The sequence below is a fragment of the Mastacembelus armatus genome, chromosome 6, assembly GCF_900324485.2.
Source record: "Mastacembelus armatus chromosome 6, fMasArm1.2, whole genome shotgun sequence".
In the NCBI taxonomy this organism is placed as follows: domain Eukaryota; kingdom Metazoa; phylum Chordata; class Actinopteri; order Synbranchiformes; family Mastacembelidae; genus Mastacembelus; species Mastacembelus armatus.
In genome coordinates this window covers 7,002,566-7,026,920 of record NC_046638.1, presented here as the reverse complement: position 1 = coordinate 7,026,920, position 24,355 = coordinate 7,002,566, and the positions used below count along the sequence as shown (strand labels likewise).

The 24,355-nt window shown below is 40.5% G+C and overlaps 1 protein-coding gene across 8 annotated transcripts in view; it reads left to right on the top strand.

Annotated features, from left to right (window-relative positions):
* Positions 1-24,355, top strand: part of LOC113132567 (neuronal cell adhesion molecule-like) — a 62,700-nt gene that overhangs the window by 18,142 nt on the left and 20,203 nt on the right. For 7 of the 8 annotated variants that reach the window (XM_026310772.1, XM_026310771.2, XM_033325238.1 and 4 more), the window contains exon 2: positions 10,328-10,404. The gene's annotated coding sequence lies outside the window, so the exon portion shown is untranslated. Of the gene's footprint in view, positions 1-7,935; positions 8,010-10,327; positions 10,405-24,355 lie in introns of all 8 variants that reach the window. The other variant, XM_026310770.1, reaches the window with a different exon arrangement.

The window sequence follows — 24,355 nt, the reverse complement described above, 5'->3', positions numbered from 1 at the left end:
TGAGCGCGATATGGATTTTGCATCACATGAAGAGTACGAAGCAGAAGATCAGATAGTTGTTTTTTTTTTAACCTGGAAAGTTAATATTTTTGCCTTTGCCTATGAAAACTGAAAAGTGTATAATACATACAAACAAACATATGATGCATTGGTTATGAAGGGGGCCGTTTGCATTGCCATATGTTTTATCTCAGTAGACATATATAATTGCATGTTTCAGGTTAAGCTTTTTTTCTTTGCCTGTGAAAAGCAGCTTCTTTATTACCTTTCTCCTCATGTAGCACAGCACAGGTTGTTGTACTGATGAAAAGAAAGACCTGAGAGGCTGTATATTCAAAAATATAATAGAGATACAAAGCCTGCCTGTTAGTTTATGCCTATTGAGGGTCTGTCTTTTTCTCCGAATTAAGTGTCATTGTTCTCAGAATTTCAATTTAATCTAACACCACCAGTTTTGTTTGTCTAACACTTTGGCTTTGAATATTTGACAGCACTACTGTGCCACTTCTGTTATACATGGTCGGATACTGTATGTGCTTGCATGCTCTTGGGAGGTTCAGGTTGTGTTAAAGAGACAGGTGGTATGAGAGGTAGACGCAGTGTGGGCGAGGACAAAGAAGAGAAGAAGAAGGAGGGAAGAAATTACATTCCCCTCCTGCTGCCAAGAAATTACATTCCCCTCCTGCTGCCACAAACATGCACTTCAAAGATGGCTTCTGGACACACAACGCTCCCTCAGCTGTTGTGGTTTGCTAATGAAACTGATAAAAACCAATGAAATGTAAATCTGCAGTGACAGTGAAGCAGCACAGTCAAGTTCTGCTTTTTCTGTAGCTGCTCGTAAAGTAATGGGTTAAAGCTTTTGCACAGTGTTAAATAAAACTGTCATCCGTCCATCCGGCCGTTGCTTGTGAGTAATGCGTCAATGGGGCAGGTTGTTTGTGCTTATGGCCGCAATGTTGCCAGCAGTAATGAACAGCCTGGATGACTTGCCCCATGCAGCATCGATCGCACACTCACACAGACGGCGGATGGAAATTAGTCCTGGTGGGGAAGCGAAGGAGGTGCACACATGCCTACACCTTCTGTGGACACATATGGATGCAAGGATCAGCACACATGTACATACTGAGAGCATGTGTGTATGTGTGTGTGTGTGGCAATGTGTGTTTATTGACCATGGGTGCTCACTGCCCAGTGGACCGAGGATGATCTTCTTAGCAGTGACAGTATGGAGCATATAGACGAAGAGGCCTGCCCAGTGGGCTTTTCTCTCTCTCTGCTGCAGAAAACTCTTGGATCTCTTCCACCTCCCTTCATGTTCTCAGCTGGTGGTCTCCGCGTTTGGAGGAGAGCCTCACGCACACAATGCATCGAAGCAAGCTGTAGTGCTTCCTCTCCTGCTTCATTACCACATGAATGTTTGTCATATTGCTATATACTGTAGGGCTCTGATTGGCCAAGTCAGCTAAAGCCATTGGCTTGCAGATGGTAAGATATTATAGCAGTAGCCAAACGGAGGCTTTTCTATTTTTTTTTTTTTTTTTCATTTTTCTTCAGTATGATTATATTATACTCACCAAGTAAAGTACAGGAACCTGGAAATAATATAAATAGAAACATAAAAATGCCTGATCATCTAACACTTTAGAGTTCAAACTGAAAATGAGCACTCTGATATATCAGTAATATTTCTATATTGCACAGGGAAGCTGTGCAACACAACAAACAAGGGCAGTCAAACCATACAAACAAGCCTAAAGAAAACTCTGGGAACAGTAAAAAATACATTACTCCTGACAAGTGTATTTGCTTTTTACTTCTTTTGAGATTATCCATTAGTTTCTAGTTAGCAATGAGAAGAATTTGATAGCTCCGTACTCACAAAAGTAATTACTGACAGCACAGCAGCATTGTTCCAAATTGGTACAATGGGGCAACACAAACATTGGGTCTTACGAGATGTAAACAGACCCCCAGGCTAGCCAAGTGTTTGGAAGAGAAAACAAAGGGGAGCAGTATTGTCTAAACTGTCTTTTATACACATCCATCACTTTTTATAGACAGTCTTTGTGGTTTAACATACATAAGCCACTAATGCACTTTCTGTTGTGATCGCTCGGTTTTCCTGTGCATTGATTATTTGCAACATTACAGGTGAATTAACTTTAGTTTTACCTCCAATTCAAATGGCTTTGATAATCTTGTTGAATCCACTGGCTCCATTTTTCTGCGTTTGTCACCATGTTGGACAAATCAGAGTTTAGTAGACAGGATTTAGTTTGGGAATGTTTGTAATATAATAAATAAAATAGCAACAGATAAATAGCAATAAATATGCATGAGATGACACAGAAATAGCAGCTGTCAAAAACATACCTATTTGAAAAAGAAACAATGATTTAACTGCAGCTTTTTTTCAATTAGATAGTTCAGTCACTGATGATTGGTTAGGACAAAACAAATTAAACCCCCAACAAGAAATTAGCAAAATTAACACAATGTCAGGCTCAGCGAACAAAGTGAATATAAATGGTGATTGACTCTGATTATCAGGCTGAAAAACATGGCTGCAAAAATAAAGCCAAAGTAATAAATTTCAGTTTTCTTTTATTCTGTCCTGTGATGCCGCTATACCATATTAAGCAGAAAATAAAAAAAATACATCACTGAGTAATCCAGGATTTTAAGTTTGTTTTCACATTGTTTATTATATATCTGGCTAACCTGAGGGTGTGTTTAAAGCTTGTATAATTGTCAGCCTTATGCAGATCTAAGCAATTAACTCGATGGGTGCAGTGTTATCATTAATAGAGATTATGCCCAAAGCTTCAAAATAAAACCCAAATTTAAATAAACATGTTTTTTCATAATAGCGTACATCCCAGAAACAACCCTAATGCTGTAAACGGTTGGGTGGGAACAAAAAGGAGACCAGTGCTGCTCTCACTTCTGTTAAGTTGAGCTATAGTGTGTTTCGAATTGTGTCACTAAGGGTCTTTGAGCTAAAAAGAAATACGATACATGCCACCACAGGTCCTTAACCTAAGGGACGGGCTGCTGCCTGTGTGTGGTAAATGTCTCTTATTCTACACTTTCTTTGTTTTTTTTACTGCACTCTCTGCCTCTCTCTCTCTCTCCCCCTGTGTCCTTTTCTTTTTCTCTCCATCATCCTCTCTGTTGTCTGTGAGCGTGTTAACACTTCAGGCCTGTCAGCCTCATGGCACCATGGAAACGAGCTGCACTATTCCCTATCACAGTGTCTTTGTGTATATGTGTATTTGTAGCTGAAACTGTGTGTGTGTGTGTTTGTGTGAGGGTGTTTGTGTTGATGGGCGGGATCAGGATCTTGTTTGGTTTCAAAAAGCTGAGGAGAGGTCGCAGCCGTCCCTATGGGCCCCTTGCTGTAATTCATGTAAATTCCCTAAAGACCCCGGTCGCTTTGTTTTCCTTGTTCCCTGAGCTGAATCTGATGCCTGTGTCATCAATGCAGCTTGATGCAGGATGAGTATTTTCTTGTCTTTAAATCTGAAATTCCTTCACCTCGCTCCTTTGATAATTAGACATGATAGTCTTACTATGTGATAGCTCAGACTCCTCTGTTGCTGTGTTTTGATGAGTTCAGCCACAGTTAACAAGGATAAAACTGATTCAGACATGGATGAGGACACAGTGAAGTGACAAGGACATCTTATCAAGTCATCTTCATGGTTTATTACTTGATAGATAATCACAGTTAAACAATTACTGTTTTAATGTAACCCACAAACTTGACATAAAATAATATAGTTAGGAGGGTCCAAACAAATAAGCGTTGAAAATTACTTGTAGGCCCGGGTTAGGAGCAGTCTTAAGAGGACTAAAACATCCATACTTTTCCTTTTGTTTGCTTACTGACAGCAGTGAAATATTGTGTCCTCCCACCCTGACTTGATAGGCTCATGAACCCAGCCCCTTATTCTCTCCCAGAGCCAATCATATTTCATTCCCATTCACATTTCTGAATAGGAAACTTGAAAGGAGTTCTTGGCACAAACACACATCGATAGGTGAATGCACGCACATACTCACAAACACGCACAAATGGATGCAGTGTGCAGTTCTAGTTGGGACAACTTGGTCTAGACTGCAGCATGAACTTTGTTCTGTTAAAAGTTGCCATTGAAATATCGTCCTTCTATTGGTGTCGTGACAAAGAACAGGGAGGGCGCCGGTCCTATCTCAGTGTGAGCCTGAGAGAGCAATGGGCTGGCAGCGATCGCCCAGTGTCTCTGCTCAACAGAGTCAGTGTGCAGAAATAATGCCCATTAGACTTGGTCAATCACGCCCCTCACTCTATGAAATATGGCCCTTTCACTTATTTCATACCATAATCCATACACCTCGTCGCTATCCATCATCTCCCTCAAAGATGTCTGCCGCTATGAATGCTTTTATTTATGATACATTTTTTAAATTCATGGCTTTTCTTGCGGTGACATTACATGCTGAGAAAGTTTAACGTGCTGCATTATGTTTACATAGCAAATGACTGAAGCTGTTCATTGGTGAATTAACGTGGAACTCCAGTGCAGAGGTTTCAGGTCTCTTGACCACCAATGAAGCTATGACAGTCTGTAGGCTGATGGTTTCATTGTGGTAAGTGGGTGGAAATATAGTTGCAGTAGCCTGGAACAATAACCATGTTGTGAAGCCACTGAGCATATCTCACTGATGCAGAAAGAATTCATATGCCTTTATTACGTGGTTATTCTCAAGTCTGGAATTACCGGTTTGGTCCTTAAAGTTGTATTTTATTTTATAAGCTCATCATTTGCTTTTTGTGTGTAAAATCTTAATCTTAAAAGAGACTTGTATTGGCCACTAGTGTGGAGTACTAAAAAGCACACTACTTCCATCTGAAATGCAGTATAAAGTCCAAAGTTTTTTCGTATACTAGAGTCAGTTTAATGGACAATGTCCTTTGAGGCATATTGTGTTACATTTTCTGTGCTTTTGTAGAGGAGCATTTTTTAGGGCTTGACTAGAGAATAGTGACTTTCAAAGGGATGGCTCCCACCATTGTTGCTCTTTGCAACCATAGCTAACAGACACCAAAAGGCCTTTTTCACATCCATTCTCTTAGAACGGGTCGCAATAATACTGGTGAGAAGTCGGCAATAAATAAGCTTCCCTCTCCGACTCAACTAGATTAGATTGCATGGGGACATCTGTTGAGTGTAGGTGAGCACTTTCTCTGTCTTCTCACTATATGGGAAAGGAAGTCTTTAGGATATGCTTAGAGGCTTTTTTCTTTTATTTGTGTTGCCACCCTCTATTGAACATGCAGAAAGCTGCACTGACTCAAGCACAATCAGTGCAGCTGACAGCTATTTTAGTGTACAATATGCACCGTTTGATTTAACATGCAATTATTTTGTCAATTTTGCTTTTATGCTCTGCCAAATTCATATTGCAGGATGTTGTTCTCTGTTATCCTCATCCTGCTGACAGATGCGTCTGAACTTGTAACTTTGAATATTTAATGCTCTTGTACAAATGCGTCTAAAAACCCACTCTGTAACTTTGTGGATTTTGGTTGCTGTTCATGTGATACCAGGAAATGTTTAACCCCTATTGTAGAGAGACAAAAGGTTGTTTTAATCCCACTGTGAGAGGGGAGGGAGGGTCAGGAGAGGGACGTGGGTGACGGGAGGAGGGGTTGTGGGTGTGTTGGAGGGGTGGGTTTGATTTTGTGAAGGAATCAGCTCCTCTCTATTTACTGTCACTTGGTCACAGCACACACATCGAGGAATACACAGCCACTGGGATTATGCTCTTAAAGCAACGGATGCAAACACAGGGAATTTATTCCTGCTGACAGATACAGAGGTAAAGGTGATGTATCCTCTGGTTTGTTAATGGGGATCTTAGACCATGTAATCACCTGTTGTATAGAAAGTAATACCTATGAAGCTCTTTAGGTGATGGGCCAAATCTGCTAGATTTCTTGTTTTAGTCTTGACGTTGTTACTAATGGATCGCTGTTGGATCATTCTGTTGCTAAAACTTTTTTTTAATGTGTGAGATTAAGTCATTAATCGCAAAATTATTAGATTTTTAATATGTTAAATAGCATTCCTTATTCTAAGCTTTTCAATTGTAATTTGCTGATTTTCTTTGTCCTGTGTTATAGAAATATATATATTGGTTTGTATAAAATTAAGGACACATTCAATGCACTAAATGATGACAATCTGGAGAAAACAATCTGCAGATTAATGGGTAATGGGTCGAATCTTCTCAAAATGTCTTCTAAAATAGTAAATCTACTTGACTCTAACTAGTTTTATCATATGAAGTACTGGCAGGTGAGGGTGTGAACACAGTGTGGTAAAACTTCTACAGCAGACTTTTTCTGCAGTGAAATGTCCATAAGAGCTTGTTTCCTCTGGCTATTAGCTATGTTATTAACATTTTCATGGATAGTTTGCACTTTTCCATTACTTGCATATCAACACATCATCTTTCCTCTGCAGTTTACTCTGCTGAATCGCAGCTTGTTTTCAGCGTAGTGGCAATAAAAGCACATCTCTGTCTCTGTGAGCCATGTCCCCTAATGTAAATTCATCATGGGGGAAGAAATTATGTCTCCACTCTTTGGCGGTAATGATGCTTGATCATGTGAATGATATCGTCCACAGCCACACTCTCTCATTAGGCAACAGTCTAAAATTAAACTCATAGACTATGCTATGGCAATGTTGATCCCCCTTCTCATGTATGAGGGAACACATACACACATCAAAGAACAGTCTAGAGGAGAAAACCAGCAAACTCTCATTAGAGAGAAATGTGACATCTTGCTATCTGGCATTAACTGCAGTGAACTACACTTGTAACTTTATTCATCAAGTATTTAAGTCAACCTGTTTCATTTGCATGATTTGACGAAAGTAGGTGTATGCTACTGTTTTTTTAAAAATTTTATAAACAGAAAGACCTGATTAGAGGTGGGTTTTGGTGATATATGTGAAGTACAGGTAATTATTACATTGACTTGTAGCTGAATAAAATGAATGGAGATGTATGAACAGAGATGTAACTGTTCAGTCAGAATATCCAAATAACTTCATACTAAATATTCTAGTATTTTTATATCCAGTGTATTTAGTTAAAAAAAGTCATAATCCAACATTACGTCTCTTTGTTGCAGGATTGCTTTTGTGCAGCTAAATATTGTGTGAAGTTATCACCCTATGAAGTTTAAATGTGTAATATATTGACCAACAGTGGTTTGTTTACATATTGTGCAAACAAGGGTAACATTGACATTTATCTGATGTAAGCTTGTGTCCACCTGACAAATTTATGTCTAATTTTCATTTTGTGTTTGTCTCTGTTTTGGTCTCCTCCAACTCCTGATGAAAGATATTTGGCACAGAAACTGCTAAATGCTCCATTGTGTTTATTGCTACTGTAGCTTCAACAGCACTTTTTTCTGAAAAACACTACTAAGTGCAAACTTTTTTTATATAGCACATAAAAACAACAAAAGTTGCTAATACAAGTACAAAATAAATGACCATAAAATAATATATACAAATTACTGGTCAGATTTCAGTTTTCCTTGTCAGTGCTAATGGCATGAGAGAACTCCCTGAGGTATCAGTGGCATGGTGTGTATCTTGCTGTGGGATGTTTTGTAACTCTGCTTATTGGCCACTGTCAGCATCCCAGCTCTGGCTATTTTCAGTGTCAGTCCCCCGTCCCTCTGCTTATCACCATGGCAGCAGAGCTGGACTGAACTGAGCCTGACTCTGTGGTGTCTCAGGGTGGAGGTGGCGAGATGGCTGGCTTGATGTCATGGTGGGAGGTTGCTTTTGATGGGATCAGTCTTCAGCTCATTCAAACAGGATGTGGAAAGGTCATTTTGTTGTTGTGTTTTATTCATAGGCAACAGATGTGATCAGCTGTTTCACCAGTTTCTAGCAAATGCACAGTGAAGCAAAAATGATGAGCCCGGCCCGGTAAGGACGACCTGCCAGAGCTGAGCAAGATGATAGCTGAACCTTAGTTTTGTGCTCAGGTATGGAGTCAGTGCAGGTGTCAGCAATAATAGAATGTGATGCCGTGAGAGAATAGCATGTTGTCAGTGGTTTTTCAAATGTGGGTCAGGATCGTTGCAAAATCAGTCCTGCGGGAAGATCAGATTTTCTGGTGTAATATTTTGTAAGAAGTAATATGGTTACTGACTACACTAGGTGTCCAGGCTTTCAAAATCTGTGAACTGAGGTAAATAATGTATTTAAAGGTTTGGGGAGAATAGCATGAAAAACACCTCAAATGTTTTAGACAAGCTTATAGTTCACAGAGCCTGCAGAATCAGATCTTGGATGGCGAGACAAAATAATGATCTTGAGACTGAACAACTGAAGAAACAACATCTGTGACTGTGTGAGACAGAATTAATGTAAACCTATAGTTCACAATTGTATCTGAGAAGTGGTGCAGAAAGCAGTGTTCGTACTTAACCAAGTGGAAATAGCGGCGTCTCTCAATGGGGCCTCCACACTTTTATTTAGAGCGGCAGACTGATGTCAATAAGCCTTTGCTAGAAGAAAATTGGATTGGCTTTTTAAGTCATTTTGCCCATCGATTCCAGTTGGTGTGTCTGGTTTCACCGTGACAATGTTTGAGGAGGGAAATGGGCATAAAGGAAGGAAGAACAGGACAGAATATGAAGGTAGAAGGTAATAAAGTTCATGTTAGACAGGAGAGGAGAAAAGGTAGGGTAGGAGACTAAATCTGAGCCTTTTCTGGTCCATTACCTCATGCTAATGTCCCACATTTTCAAAGCTGTCATCTGAAACATACTTTTATATTTGTTACTGAAAATATTGGTTATTAATTTCAACCAAAGCTTTTAAGAATATTTTGACACACATTTTTATACCATCTCTCATGACTTTCTGTCTTGAGCTGAAGACTGAATGGGATGGAAGAAGGGAGGAGAGGGTAAGGTAGAAAAGGAACAAAGGACACAGCGGTATTAGGGTGTAGGGAGGAGGAGCAGGAAAGGTGATGTGAGGAGAGATTACTAGGGAGGATAGGATGAATTAAAACAAGACGTCTTAGTCTTTCCTCTTTTTGGCCCTGAAGTTTCCCAGCAAGATCAAGTTAAGATGCCATGTAAAATATACTATTTGTTTAAAAAAATGTTATAGAGGAATTAAGATTTATCTCATAAATAATTCCCTTTTCACTGAGCCTATGTCAGAGCTTCTTTACATCAACTCTGAAGAAAAATTGGTGAATGGCATAGGTATATGAGAACAAGGCACCTAAGACCTGTTTGGCCCTTGACCCTGTGTCTGGGACCTGAACTAATCAAACTGTGATGTGAGAGATGACCTGGGTTTTGGAAAAATTGTAGTTTATCTCTAAAAACAGAAGTGAACATATGCCAAAACAAACTTCTGCATATCAGTCGTATAAATGAAGCGTAACCGCTGGCATATTTTTAGAACTTCACATGGGGACCTGGTATTAAGGCTGGAAAGTCTCCAGATCTAGAAAAAAGCAGGGGATTAAATGAGAAGGGGGTTGTCTATAGTAGGTTAGAAAGCAAGATTTAACACAGGAGAGGGGAGGAGAAGGCAGAAAAATGAAGACAGTATTGAGCAGAGAAGAAGACAAAGTGAGAAGAAAGAGGACATGAGTGAGGATGACAGTAGGTGATAGAAGAAGAAGAGGAGGCGAAAGAAGCCGTATAGAGAATAAGGATAAAAAAAGAGATCAAATGATGAAACGACAAGAGTAGACATGAGGGGAGGAGATGTGTCTCCTTCAGCTCTCAGGCTTCTGTGTTTATGAGTTTATTTTATACACTCCTGCCTCTGAAAATCCATGTTCACAGTCTGGTTTTACACAGCTTGGATGTTTGCTTTCTTTTCACCACCTAAACTCATCACAGTTGGAAGTGTTTTAAGTACATTTCCAGAGTTAACACACTCATGATTATGCTTTAAAAAAAACTCTTTGTAAGAGTTTGATGTGATGGAGAGATTTGATGTTGGTGCATCCTGGTGTGTAATCTGAGCTGTGCGTGTGAGAGAGCAGGAGACTTCCAATATGAAAAGGATTTAGCAGATTATAATAAAGCCAAACATAGAGTAGTAGCTCCATTGTGAAGACAAATTCATGGCTGGATGTCAGAAAATATGCATAGCTGTGCAAGACATCCTCTGCAGAAACCTTATAAAGTAAGGCTGCATTTTTATATCTGGTTGGCTTAAAGTCCCAGTTGTTTCCCATTAAAATTTGCCATTCTTTTCCATTTTTTCAGCCAGACTGAAGAAAACCATAGAGGAGGAAGAAGACAAGTAACCAAGGAGGAGGAGTGAGGGGATTGGGGTTTCTCTGGTAAGTTGGAAAGATTTCTGTCTGACTTAGAATTAATTATTTTTTTCTCATAGAGTCGTCTTCACCAGCATCATTTTCCAAAACAGTGCAAACTTTTGGCCTTTTAGATTCAGACGTTCCTGTTTTTCTCAAAGACACTGTCCCTCCCAAAGATGTGAACGCACGCACACAAATGTCAGTCTGTGTGCCATGCCTGGCAAGTGTCTCCAGTCTAAATATCTTCATCTGTGACACCATCAGAATGTGAATCTATTAATATTAAAACTCTCTGTGGAGCCACTAAGCCCCAAACGATTACCCAACCTTTCCACTGCTACAGCTCTTTCAGTCTCTGTTGTGATGCCTGCTCTTTTGTTCTGTCTTTAAGGCAAAGGTTACCACTGGCAAAGTGTGTTTTTGTGTTTGCATCCATTCTGGCAGCAAGGTTTGGCATGCAGTAAAAACAAAACACTGGTTTTTCTAGTGTCCAAGTGTCTGTTTGATGCATATAGTTGTTAAGGTAACACATCCTATCATCAGTGCTTTAAAATCACAAAGTAGCACTTAGATCCAATATTGTGCCTAGTGGTGCCCATCTCTTACTGACACATAATGTGTCATAATGGAGCATGTAGAGGTAGAAAAGTTCTCTAATGGCAGTTGTACAATTAAGAACTAAAGTAGTGCCCTTAAGCAAAAGGTCTCGGTGTGCATTAGAGCCCAGAGAATTGACTCTCAGCTCACACAGGGTTTTTGAGAGTGACCCTCAGTAACCTTTGGCTCATCCCCTCATTCAGCAGTGCTGAAAGTGTGTCTGTGATTCAGCGGGGAGTTGATCTAATGCTCTGTGAGTGGAGGTGGCACAGTGTGATGTGCGTCCACTGCCCAGCAGAGTGTGAAGGAAGAATCCCACCCTGGCCTCGCAGCATGCCAAGCTGGGCAGGGAGGCTACACACACAGCTGAGTGGAGAGTTAAGGGACCCTGACAGCTCAGAGCTCATCTGTCTCTGCTGTTGGTGCTATGCTTGTTTTAGTTAACCAGGTGGGGGGAACCGCTTTCTCAGTTTATCCATTTATGTGCCTATTTTAATCTTTCTCTTTGCCTCAGCTGATCTGTCTGCCTGTTTGTCTCTGGATCTCTCATTCTTTCCATTTCTCTCTTGTACTTGCACTGTGGCATTCGGTTGTTGTGAATGTGTGCTGTGGGCCAGAGAGGCTGAGTCCACAGTTTTCAATGGGCGAGTCATACAGCGCCACACTTAGGAGCTGCAGAATGAATTTGTGGTTTGAAACACGCTGAGGCATGAAGCATCTATTGTGAGCAGCAGCATTCAGGTCCCAGGCTCTTCAATAAAAGGCTGCAGAGGTTTCTGTTTACCTCCATGCTGCTGTCTTTTTACTGGTTTCTCTCATGAGGCCATCAGAGAGTGGGGTATTATTGTCTGTGTGTTTTGATGCCAAGTGGGGGATATGGGAAAAATTGCAAGGTTCAAATGATCATGAGTTTTGGCTCTTCAGAAATAGCTCCACATGACTATGGCAAAGTATGTGTGAATGAAGGCAGAATTTAGTTGTTAATTTATGTCCAGTTATGTGAATTATAATTCTTTTACACTTCATTTAATATGGGTAGAGCAGCCGTCAGACATCTTCTCAGTGTTTTATTCCTCAACCAATCTGCTGTAGTACAGAGCCCAAAATGTACATCTGTCCTAACACTTTCTAGCTGCCCTGTACACAATCAACTTCTTTTTTCTAGTTGTTTACGAGTTGCCATGTTAGAACACTAAAAGCTGAACTGTTAGCCACTGAAGAGTTTGATTGTGCTAAATTGTTATCTTCTGCTGTGAGTGAAGGAGCAGCTTTTTCTCATGAGCTTAGAAAGCCGTGATATTACGTTGGAGCGGCTCTGTGATCAGAGGCTCTGCAGATGAGTAGAGGGATTCACACGCAGCGGGCCCCTGGGCTGCTCCCAGCGCACGTCATTTCAGATGAACACGCCAAGATATTTCTAAGGTGTGTCTTTGATAAAAGCCTGACAATTTTCTAATAGTTCTCTATGTCAACTTAGCGCTTCAATGTGACAAGCACAGAGTATGTAAGAAAGAGGCCGTGGGTGGATGTGATTGAGTGGATGTGTGTTTTTCAGCATCTCTGTCGTTTGCATGAAAAGCAGAGACATAGAGGTGCTGGGAGACACAGCTAAAGTGTCAGAAAGAAGGGCCTGAATAAACAAACAGATGAATAGATGGATACAAAGACAGCGAGGGAGAGAAAGAGGCGGAGTGATGTGAAAGAGGTTAGTGAGGCCCCTTCCTGAGGGATTCCTGCTCTCCTTCTCCATGTTCCAGAGTCGTGGAGAAAGTCTGCCTCATGCACAACTGACTCACTAACTTCTCAGCAGACAGCCTGGAGAGTCTGTGCAGACACTATTCTATATCTGGCCCCTGCGTCTCCATCTTTACCCAACTCCTTTCTCCTTCTTTCACCTGCTCAACCTTCCTCTAGGCCTCGTTCTACCGCCAATGTTCCTCCTCTCCATGCAGTTAACTGGCCAGGCTTGTACATTTTTCTCATTTGAGCTACTGATTGCAGGGTATTTTGGTGCGACCATAGTCCTTTGCTGCAAGTCCTTTAATATAACATACAGACACCTTTTCATACAGAAGTAAATAAATGCTCTGTACTTTTCAAAATGTTATTATTCCTTTAATGGAGTGATGCACAAAAAACTGCTTCTTTCAAATGAAGTGAAGAACAAAAGATATTCAGACTGAATACTTGAGAAATAAGAAGACTGTAGTCTACTTGCCTTTGGTGTTTTCAGTCTTCATTTAACCAGAGAGAACAGTAGAGAAATGATTATTGTGGCCTCATTCATGGATTTGGCTCCTTTAAAGTTCACTGTTCTTTTTGTTTTCAGTATACCTTAATTGTCAGTACCACATTATCTGTCTCCAAAGCGCTTACTCCAAGCTGCACGATTAAAGGTGTTTTTGTTTCATCAGTCTTACTTAAATTGCCTCTGAATTCTTCTTTCAACAGATAGTAGGGACTGATTCTGAGTGTGCACAGAGCTTCGGGGACAGAGAAGATTGTCCTTAAACCGTTATGAGCTGGTGGGGTCTATCTGTTTGGAAGGGATCCCTAAGAAACCAAATGATTAATGTGGCTGTTAGACGTGGGTCCTGGTCCAAGGCCAAGTCTATCTGCTCATCAATATAAACAACGTGCTCCCCAGGTGTTGTGGTGGAATACAAATGGGTGAATTTCGATGTAACCCCTCACTCGCCTACATCTAAGCCAATTCTAATGAGAGATCTCTCTGTTGATAGAGAGAGGCAGCGTAAAGGAATGGGTAAATGTGAAACGTGAGACCACACTGAAATAGCAAGCTGTATGCACACCTATGTCTGTGGATTTCCATTCCTTGGTAAATGACATTAAGCTGATCTCTTCCACAGTTTATTTCTGTTTCTAGATTTCATCCCCACACTTTTACGTGTCGACTTATTTTGTTAAATCTATCTAAATAAGCTTAACATGATTGAAATTATTATATGAAATTATTATTATACAGTTGGTGTAACCAACATGAGTTCTAAGTAACTGAAGGCCTCTACCTCCACAGGTGTTTTCATGTATTTTACCTGTTTAGGCCCCATCTCAGCAATAAGTACAAACTGTGCTTCTGACACTTCTGCTACTGTTGTTGCACCAACAAGCCAGACAAGATGCAGATTTATCATTCTTAATGACTGATCCATCACTGCTGAGTCATTTGTCCATTTTTTTCATTAATATTTGTCAATGAATACATCTCACCCAGAGTTTTCAAATTAGTCTTGCGCTTGTTGTGGCAAAAAGTTTGTCGACAGATATTTTTCATTATTAATAAAGGATAACCCCAGTGACCTTCAAGTGATTTTGTTATTTTTGCACATGCACAGTTACATTTTTCTTAAGAAACTGTGAAAAGTCAGGACTGTTCTTAGTCTTTAGCTTTGCAGCTCCTCACCACAAAATGTTGTTTGATGTGAACATAGTGTGCGTGCCAGCTGCACTGATTCAAACCCTCTTGAATGAGCGTTGGTTACACTGCCTTGAGCTATGGCCACTCTACTTCATGAGTCAGGTTTTCAAATGCTAAACTTGACAAACAACTAAGAGGAACCGAACAATTAATCAAAGACGAGACTGGGTAAACCCCTCTCAGTATTTGAATTGAAGATTTGCACTGTAAGGTTTTTAAATCTTCCTCATCTAAAGACTTCTAATAGAAATTGATCTAATTAAGTTTTGAGGCTGTGAAACTGTGATATTTTATTTTAAAAAATGAAATAGCAGGGATATAGATAACATCTCCCTTAAGGGAATGGAAGTATTTTCTTGTTAGGAAGTAATTGGATGACCCCATTTTATTTGAAGCACTGTGGGTTTTTTTTTTTTTTTTTTTTTTAAAGAATTGAAGAGTGAATTTTGAAGATTAAAGAATGCAAAGGAAAGTCCATAGTGATGGTGACTGGTGGCACATTAAAAAAGACTTTCTGTGAACATGTTTCTATCAGTCTCACGGGTCTGGATGACTGAAATGTTAGTTAATGAGTATTAATGATAATAATGAAGGACTTGGGTTTGTCATGAAGGAAGTCCCTTTATGTGCTGTAAAATCTTCTTTGTATGTTAGGCAGAAAGTATGATGTGAAAATAAGAGGCAAACTGTAAAAAAAAAAAAAAAAAAAAAAAAAAAAGCTTAAAAGTTTTCTGGTGTTATTGTGAAAGGATTTTTGGCTATTACAGTCATCAGAGAGTTTGAGCGTGTGGGTTTGGTGTTTGGCCCAGGGGGTGTTTCAGCTCAGACAAACAGTGCTCCATCCTCACACATCATCTGGCTCCATCAGAAATAATGGCCCAGACAAGAACTGCTACATCAGCCTTCATTTGTCAAATGGTGATTCCGGGGAAAACATAGCTCCCATTTAACACTAACAGTCCTCCCGGCTTCCGCTAACAGCTTCTGTCCTGTGTCTGTGTTTGACGGGATGAGACAGGTTACTAATGCAGGAGAAGTGTCTGGTGAGTGTTGGATGATGCCTGGGTAAGGCTGTAGTGGAAGTGCAAGGGGTTTTTTTTTATGACTGTGTCTATCTCTCAGTACAGGTACAAGAATGGTTGGCAGTGAGAGGTTGAAATGGCCTGGCTGGATGAGGTGTGTGTGACTCTCCTACAGAGAAGGAGACTGGGGTGTTGCAGTTTGCTTGTGTTCCTGGGGCCAAAACATGACAAATAAAGTGTTGATGCTCATGTTTTACTGCTGATGTTTTACTTTTTTACAAAAAATAACATGTTTAAATGTTTGTATGTCAGTGGTGAAAAAAGCCTTTTTAATGGAAATAATTATTTATTTCTAAGTGCTGGACTTTAATTGTGTATGATTAATTTAGAGTCTTTATTTATGGGGGAAAAAGTAATTTTTTCCAATTTTTAGAGCTGGTTAAGCATTTTGGAAGGGTTAACTCCTGATTGCATCTTTCATTAAAAAGGGGGCATGATTTGATTTTCTCACACTTTGAAAGGACTATTGTTTGTGTCCTCTGTCTGAAATTGGATGGTGAGTCCTTTTGGAGAGCAGTGGTGGAGAAATGATTTGTATTCACCTGCCGTATCCGAATAGAGATGAGGAGGGGCTGAGAGAGAGGCAGACGGAGAGAGAGGGCAACAACATAGTGCTCCCTTTATGTGTTAATGAATTGCTCTGACACACACATTGTGGTGTGGTGTGTCTATCAGTCAGTAATCACTAAGTCACAGGATGAATGGCAGATTTTAATAGATGCCATTAAACAACTGTCTTACAGTGACGCAGAGGCTAACTAATGTGAGTTATGTATTTTGTGTCTCTTCCATCAAACCACCAAGGTGAATGCTGCATTATCACATGCAACATGTGTTAATGCTACTCCTGCAAATGAACCCCTTTTTTCATTTTCTTTCTCTTTTTTATGTAACTGCAGTCTCTTTTATTGGTCTGGCTGGGCAACTGGATTCTTCTGTCAGCTGCACAAAAGAGACAAAGTGGAACCGGGTTGGGCAGTAATGAGCAACTCCTCTTACAGTGTTACATATAGGCCAGTCGCAGTGTGGGGAAGGATTCTGGAAACAATGCAGGGTTTTGAGAGGTCTTGGGCCTTCTGAAGCCTCTCTTTGATTGAGTTTCCTTGCAATGGGTTCCAGTGTTGGGGCTGATTGTGGAGTGGGAGCTGCGGATCCAGGGAGGGGGTGAAGACCCTCCTCTGCGCTGACCTTTCACAGACACAGGTGGGGTGGAGTGGAAGGGGCTGGAGGAAAAGGAGGGAGGGAGCGGCAGGAGAGGTCTATTGTGGCGCTCTGTGAATGTAGAGGTGGTATTCAATAATACTAGACCTCAATGCCTCTGTCCACCTGCCAGGGATTTTCTCACCACTAGGTCCTCACTGGCAAATTATATGTTCTGGTAGTACGCAGTGGTAACAGATTGTTACAGCACACAGTCAGTGTTAATGCTTTGTTATCTGATGTCATTGGGGATTTGTTAAACAACGGCTTTTTATAAATTGGCCTTTTTGTGTTTATTTTTATTATGGTGGCTCAAGATATGACAGTCCTGAACTGTTAGTCAATACATCCACCACTTTGGTTCATACCAAAGTGTCTCACAATTATATTCCCAGTAGTCCCCTGACGTTTTCTGTAATGCCACCATGAAACTGACATTAGTGGCTTTGAGCGTTGTTTCTCAAAAACTGTTGCATGGATTGCAAAGTTGCTGCGCATGCCTCTTCATGGTGAACTGCGATCACTTTGGTGACTTTTCATATAGCACCATCATTAGGTCAAAATCCCAGTTTGCTTCATGATGATACTTTTATGACCAGATATTTACAAAACCTACAACATTCCAATCTGCCTAAGTTGTATTTTTAATGTATTTCTAATTAGCAAAGGCTAGCTTGTTGACATGCAAAACATTTTAAACTTTATGTCTGCTAAATATCAGCATGTTAGCGTTGTCGTTGTCAACATACTTTCATGCTGCTGCATAGGTGCGGAATAGATTGTTCCACTGCACAGGCAGGGTCCGTGCTTTGTTATCTGATGTTGTCTGCAGATTTTGCTAGTCTGAACAGTGCAATGCAAAGTGCACGTAGCCCCCTGCCTGTACTGTATCAGCACAATTCAAATTCCACCAGAAGAGTGTTTATTATAGAGTAGAGCTTATTCTAGAAAGGCCTGGTTGTGTTAACTGTTGACTCAGAGCACACTGTTTATCTGTGTTACCCCAGCTGACATGGCGCAGAGGAATTCATTTGGTGCAAAACTTAATGGCTGCCAGCTTTTGTGTGTCTGTTGAGCATATTTCCTCTACTGCCTGTCTCACAGAGACTTTTTTGTTGCACTTCTAAGTCTAAAGTAAACTACACATATTGGCCCCATCTTGAGAGACCCTTCACATGTGCAGTAAGCCATCCGGTGAGGACACGATGGCAAACTGAGATTCTAATCATACCTCTTTTGTTGCATCAGGGGAGGTTGAGACTTTTTTTAGTGCCGAACAGATGTTAAGCGTACAGTTTCTCTCCAAGGTTACTTATGAGATGACAAATAGGTCTGGGACTCTTTGTCCCTTTTTTTCATATGTCTGTGTTTGATGAGAGGGTTGACATCTTTTTGTCGGCATGGTGATTTGTGAGCACAGGGGGATTGCCATGGATACAGAGTGCCCTTTTGGAGTGCATTTTTGAGTGGCTCTGCTTTGCTCAAAGTGTACAGAGAGTCCCCATATGTAGCTACAGAATAAAACATATTCCTGCATTTGGTAGACTGCAAGGCATGTGGATTATAGTGTACAGCTATTATAACATTATTAATCTCTGATTCCACGTATGCAAGGATGTTTCTCACTGCCATCCTGCCAGGATTTGCTTGTCTTCCAGCAGCAGATTGGATTTATGTTAATTGTTTTCTCAAAGCTGCTATGTTTTTGTAGCTGAAGTGTGTATTATGACATTGTATGGCAGGGATTTTGAGAGTCCTTTTCAGAAAGCTATGCATGCATTCCTCCTCCTACTCTCCTGCATTTGCTCATGATAATGAACCTCTGCTCAGCATATGACTGGCCTCACATATAACACACTCATGTGGTAGGGCAAGTGCACTCAAACTCCATCTGCAATGTCTGCCGTCCTACACTGACCCATGGACTTATGTAAACATACATAAACAAGGAGGATGTATATGCAAATAAACATGAGCATTCATTTACATTTATGCAAGAGCTGGACTGCTTGGGGATATTGAAACCTCCTCTTAAGCACTAATTACAGTGTGGGGATCAGCTATCAAATAAAGGTCAAGTTCAGATCCACAGTTGCTCATTCAGCCTTGTGCTCTTCCCCTCCTGATCTCCTTTTAATGAATGTGTCTCCACTTGCTTAAATCTCCAGTAATGAGCCACTGTACAAGTCAGATGTCAGACATTTACAAATGTACTATGGGGACTTAAGTTTTTGCAACCTTGCTGCCAATTCTACATTCATTAACTAGTATTTTATAGCTTTTGCCACATTTATAGATATTGAATGAATTGAAAGACCCTAGATTTTCGACCTGCAGTTTTCCTAAGGAGATAGAGATTACTTCATATATCCATCCCAATCATGAGAAGCCTCTCAGTCAGAGTACTGGCCTAATGTGAGAATGTGACTCGCTGACAGTGTGTTATATTTAGCTGGTCTGCAATGATAAGATGAAAGCAAGATGCCTTTCAGTTCCATTCAGGTTGAACATGCAGGGATTTCCTTTCTAACACCAACGTCCCATCTAGTGGTACTGCATCCATCTACATGCTAAAGAGGAGGCCCCTCTCAGAAGTGCTGGCGCCGGCAGTGATTAGCATTTGGGCAGAAGGGACAGAGAGTGAATCCCAGAGTGTTTCTGGCGTGTAAGAGGAGGAAGCTTAGCGAATGTCAATGTGCGGTACCCTTTGAAAGGAGGAGGACCAAACAAATTGCCGGACACGTTGCATTAGTAGCAGATGTCTATTAGGATTAATAGTTGGACTAGATTGATAGCTTGTGGAAAAGGTGTTGGAAAACAAGCAACAACAATTTTTTTAAGGGCTACTCTATATTGCAGTTTCATAAAGTTGGTTACTTACATGAGACAGATTTTTAAAAGAATGGTTGAATTTGATCTAACAGAATATTCTGGCTTTTATTTCCTAGGTCAAATCCCAGTAACTACAAGCTTAATTTTGCCATAGTGCACCCTTGCATAGGAAATGGTCATGTTTTTTGAAATAACACTCTGCTATTTTGTAACACAGACTTTCTCAATCGTTTGTAGTCTTCAAGACCAAAACAAAAATTTAGGTTGGTGATCCTAATGTTTAAAATTAGGACTGTCCCTTTAAAACATCATAGATGAGGGTTTATTATTACCGTAGTAAATGTGTGCAGACAAAAAACTTATAGATTATGTGGATTGGATGTAGAAGTATCAAAATCTGTTTTATTCTGCATAATTCATCCATCACTACAGGAGACTTTATTGTTTGGTATTGTACAGTGCAGATGGAAGGTTCATGGCGTGTTTTTTAGCAGCAGGATTCTCCCCGAACAACAGGACCCCAATTCACATGTTAACCACACCAATTATTTGCATACGGTCCCCCAATTATAAAAGCTAATGAGAAGATTATGGGAAAAGCATGCTGAAACCAGCCTGTGGAATTTCCATTGTTATCCTGTAGCTGCTGATAAAAGGCCTGTGAGAGGTATTAGTCAAAGCCAGCGAACATTCAACCTCATACATCATCACTGTAATTCATATCACTGCTTCACTGCTAATGCTTAGCCACTACATTAGCTGTGAATCCATAAAGAAATGAAAGGCAACTGCTAAATGTAAGTAAGTTTAACGTTCCTGTCAGCTTCTGTTCAAATTGTCTTGCAGAGCACTATTTAGCAGATTGATAGTTTTGAGTTACATTCATATGATTGTGACTTTTCAAACTCTAGATAACCAAATGAAGGACTGTCTCACTATCTTCTACAGCAAGCTCTTTGACGCAACCTCCCATTCGCCCATAGACGTTTAATAGCACAGAGAAACAGGCATGCAGCCCTGGGCATGAATAGCGCAGTGAGCTGCAGTGGGAGCAGCCGGCAGCCTCAGGAAAATAAACTCTTCCAACCGTATCCGTTTTCTCATCACCACTTTCCTGAGTGCGGAGCCATTCTCATCATTATACCCCCACATTCACCCGTCTGCAGGGGATCCCTGCTGCTCCATTAAGGCCATACCAAGGCTGACAAAACCCTGATTTCATGAGCCATCAATAGCACTCATTATGGGAGTTAATTATGGCGCTTGGTAGGAGAGAAATGCATGTGTTTCATCATAGATATTTAAACTGTATAGTACTGATGCAACAGCAATGATTCTATCAGTGTAGCAGTATTGCATCATGATGGCATAGACAATAGCAATATCTTCGCTGCTAGTTGGCATAAAACATCTAGTGTAGTATTATCAATTTGAGCTTTGTCCACTGCTGACTGCTATTCATTTACGATGTTGATTGCTATAGCCCTCAGTGTTCATAGTCCTGTCAGTTCCATCTGTGTGCTCAGACATGTCCTGGCCCTCATGATCTGTGTCTCTGTCACTGTGTGTGTGTGCGTATGTGTGCGTGTGTGCGTGTGTGCGTGTGTGTGTGTGTGTGTGTGTGTGTGTGTGTGTGTATACACAACGCTGCATGTACAACATCTCTGACATGTGCATAAAACCAATTAGTTCAGGGATGGGGAAAAGGCTGACCATGGGAAAATGACCATGGAGTCATTGAAGAGACTAGCTGAATGAGAGGCCAGACAGCTCAATGCAGCTTTTACACAAGACGTGAGTGTTTTCTCCAAAGACAAAATGAACAGAGTGAAAAGGAAATCCTGAGGGAAAGTTGTTGTAGACAGTAATTAGCAGCACAGCCTTTAATTTTGCTGACACTAATTTTTCTGTAAAACTAAGCACTTCAGGTTGTGTGGTGGCATTAAACAGTATTTTTTTTTTCATGTTTTAATCAATTTACTCCAAAGCAGCTATACATCACGGGTATCCATTTGGCAAAACCTGCTGCATTTTGAAACTCCACAAAAATCAACTGGGTGAGCAGAAAAAATGCTGTAGAAACATATTTTATTCTCACTGTCCAGCACCAAACAGCAGACAAACAACATTAGCAAGGGGCTGGAGCATCTTACATCTGAAGAGCCAGGTGCTTTTCTTGGGAGTCGGTTGGAACCAAAGACAGTGCTAAATGGAGAGTGAATATTGGACCTGCCTTCACCAGGTGGCAGAAACACAACTCAAAATGAATGCTAATGTTTCACCACCTCAGATAAAACAAGCATCAGCTGATATTATATCATTTTTTCCAGCTTGATTCAGCATCTCCCAAAAGGCCAAAAAATAAGTTAATCCTAGTAAGTTAATGGTTGAAAGGACCAAAGTCATCATACACTGGAAGTTGTCATCATTTGGCTGTTCCTTTAGTAACTATTGTATTGATTATTTTAAGTGAGAGACAAGCTCTGTTTATTTTCCTCTATGCCTCATATGTTTTGAAAAAAAATTAAAGTCCTCCCTTGATGTGTCCTTACCCATGTGTCAGGTTTCTCTCTAGGAGAGCATTTCTTCTTTGATTTTTATCAGCTTTCTGACAGCATTTGGCACAGTTTCCAAGCAGTACTATGGTTTTATCTCAGCCTCAGCAGTCTGCGCTGGACTGAACTTTATTGACTTTGGCTTTTCCAGTTCTGTCAACCCAAGAAACATAGGAAATTTCAACCATAGTAATGGATATTTTCAGATTTTTCTTCTGCATGTACAATTAAGAAATAGGATTTGAACTGTAGTTTCTTCAAGATGTAGGATTGCTTTAGCTTAAACTCAAAATGCATTAGTTATGCAAACTTCACTTCACTGTTGCCCTGCTCTAAGAAGGATGTGAAGGGTTGGCCCCATATCACTGCAGCTCACACAGATAATTATAACACACGCATATAGGATGCACACGAGGACACACACATGCTGACCAGCCAGAGCTGAGCTTCTACACCTCATTAAACTGGGAAATGAATCCTGGATAAAGCCCTGGCTCCTTTCCAGATAAGAATTACTGGGCTTTTGAGGATTCACCATAACAATGATTATTAACACATTTCTTTCTCTATTCAGAGGCTATTCTACACTTTCATGTCACATGTGACTGTGCATTGCCAAGTTCAGGCTGTAGTGTTTTTATAAATTATAGTGGTCTTTCTTGACATGAATAACTGTTTACATTAACTAGATTGGATTGCTGCTGATGAATTATTACAATGCAATAACCTACTAATCATCATCAATGGATTTTTGCATAAATGACATCTGATGATAAATTAAGTTAGATCATTATTCAATGATCCAACTAAAAGTAAACATTGAGGAGAAGAAGCTGATACAGGTTTTCTTCTCACAATGAGTTCAGCACCCGGGCAAATAAGCTTGATAAAATTGCCCCCCAGATTTTTTTGATGTCAAATCCCAAGCTGGAGCTGCCTGACGTTGTACAAAGCAGTGCGATTGGCTGTCTTAGACGCATAATACAGGCTGTCCCTTGAGAGATGTAGTGGAAGACAGCAGACGTTAGCCCCCGGTCTCTTCTCATGCTGCTACTATACACCAGCTCTGGGGCTGGTACTGAATCATGACTGGAGGGCCGCACTTGCAGATACATCAGTTCCCTAAGGAGGGCCAGGTCGGGGCCTGGTTTTCTTGCCTCTGGTCGCAGACACAGCTTCCACCACCTCGTCCACAGCCTTAACCCTCACTACACCTGAAGGCAGAAGAGCAATACAAGTAGCTCCACCTTTAATGACCTCTGTTTGATACTTTCAAATGGTAACTGGCATTAATATCCCAAAATTTAATAGTATGCTTTTGTGATATTGTAGTATACTATTCTGCAATAAATTATGCAGTGACATTTTAATCCTGTGCCAGTGGATGCCTTGGGTTAGAAAAGGAGGAGAGCAGGAAAAAGAAAAACAGGACAGACTGTAGTTGTTAAAAGACATGAAACAGCTACGTTCTGTTTCCTTGTTCTTTTTACCTAAGCTCACACTAATGGAAAAATACAAATGATACTGCTAGTTGTGCCATGGCAGTGCTGAATTATTCAGTTTAATAAGAGTAAAAACAGAATTAAATTAAGCAAAGACATTTTGAGTGAGGTAATATCATATTCCCTGAAGCCTGGGTCACTTTCTGATTTTGATGACCCTCACAATCATTATTTCAACATGTTCATTTTGCTGTCATGTCTTTTTTCATGTTGTATTAAAAAATAATTGCTTCTTGTTTTATAAAAAATTCTAAGCTGGTATGTTTAATACGTACAGTACATTCCTGTTTTTGCTTCCTGTCTATTCACAGTGCATTCACCATTCAGTACTAGTGTTGTTATGGCAGCATGATTGTGTAACAAAAGAATATCCTCATAATTAACATTAACAATTAATCAATGGCCAATTAGCTTCTCACCAGTTTGTTCAAACATGCAAACATGTTGCTGCACCTGAACCTGAGCACCCTGATGAACTTTTACTGTCTGTGCCCATTAAACGGAGCTCTGTCCAGTCACACTTGTTATTTCCCACTACAACAGTCTCATGGTTCATTGCTTGACAATCTGACCTCATTGCAGATCAGTTTGCTGCTGGCTCAGTCAGTCGGTCAATCAAACAGATAAAGCTCGGAGTGAAATGGAAAGCGAAGTGTGTGTCCCCTTGTTTCGTCCCTTGGCTTGTCATGTGCCAGCTGATGTGATCAATATGGCAGAGAAGCCTAATGGTATCGTGGCCACGGCAGTGATTAGCCGAGCAAAGTGAGC